We start from the raw sequence: 1,315 nt of genomic DNA, 5'->3' as shown, positions 1-1,315 counted from the left end.
TTGTGTGTTTCCTAGAAAGATGAAGGAACATTTGCATTATAAATATTCTAGATAAACAATGCTGAATATTGGGATATTTAAATGTGAATCACAAAAAATATAGTTATTTTCAATCACTCAACAGGTAATATTCATTTTGATATTTTGTTCCACACAAATTATACTACTTTTTTAAATGTCTGCTAGAAGTACTCATTATTGATAATCTCATTATAAGTTTCATGTTTCACTTTATTTACTAATATATCAATCTGACCGGCTGCCGGTAGAGTCACTAAACACCTGTCAACCTTCATTATACAAATATATTACCTTTAAACATACAAGTTGACCTCATTATACAACTTACAGAATTAATATAGCTCTATGCACTTCTCAACAACAGTAACTTAACCAGACCAATAAAGTTCCAAAATAAGGAAGGGAAATATCATCAAAGATGTTCTTCTTCTGCACATGAACTTTCAACGTCCGGACGAGAGCTTCTGCGGAGATATTTCTTTTTACGTTAAGGGTCCTTTCTAGTTAAGTTTATTGATGTTTTCAGCAAGATAAGAAATGGAAAGATAGTAATGAGTGAATATAGGTACACAGATATTGCCATATGTTGAGAAAGAATAATAATAAAAAAATAAAGTCCTATGTCCCCGATCGGGTGTTCGAACGAGCAGTAACCTAAATGGATTCCCAATTTCCGAATCAATAAAAATAATTTTGTACATCATAAAAAAAATCCTTTAAAGATACAGATTACTATATCACAAATATAAATATAATACAAGTAACCATAGAAATTAATTAAAGTCAATATCAAAAGACTTATATAAAACTAAAATCATTTCGCGTATTACTTTCATCATTCCGGTGGGAGTGTGTTCCTCCGTGGAAGTGTCATCCAGCCTGAGGAAAAGGGAGTCTCTCATTTTTCTAGTTGATTTCGGGAGCAAAAGGTAATCTATCTTGAAAAGCCGTGGCCGAACGTTTCTCAAAGGGATAAGAACGCGGGGCTTTTATTGTCGATCTTATTAGTAGTGGGGAATTGATTTGACACTAGTGACGAAACTTCAGTGATTTGCAGAGACAAAAATATTGAAACAAAACTGAATATAAGGCAAAGGTTTCAAGTGGCCGGTGCTTAAGAAATCTGGTTACATGTTTATTGCTTGATCTTTTATTTTCAGGTATAATAGGTTTAATCCATGGAACTAAACAATAGCAGTGATATGGCCTGATAGATATGAAGAGTAAATAATGTAAACTAGACACAGATATTGCAAGGTAAATGGATTAGAAATGGAAGTAAGCTGGAGTAAGC

The sequence above is a fragment of the Penaeus monodon genome, chromosome 29 (assembly GCF_015228065.2).
Source record: "Penaeus monodon isolate SGIC_2016 chromosome 29, NSTDA_Pmon_1, whole genome shotgun sequence".
Taxonomy (NCBI): domain Eukaryota; kingdom Metazoa; phylum Arthropoda; class Malacostraca; order Decapoda; family Penaeidae; genus Penaeus; species Penaeus monodon.
The sequence above is the reverse complement of the archived record's forward strand: the minus strand, read 5'-3'. Positions refer to the sequence as shown.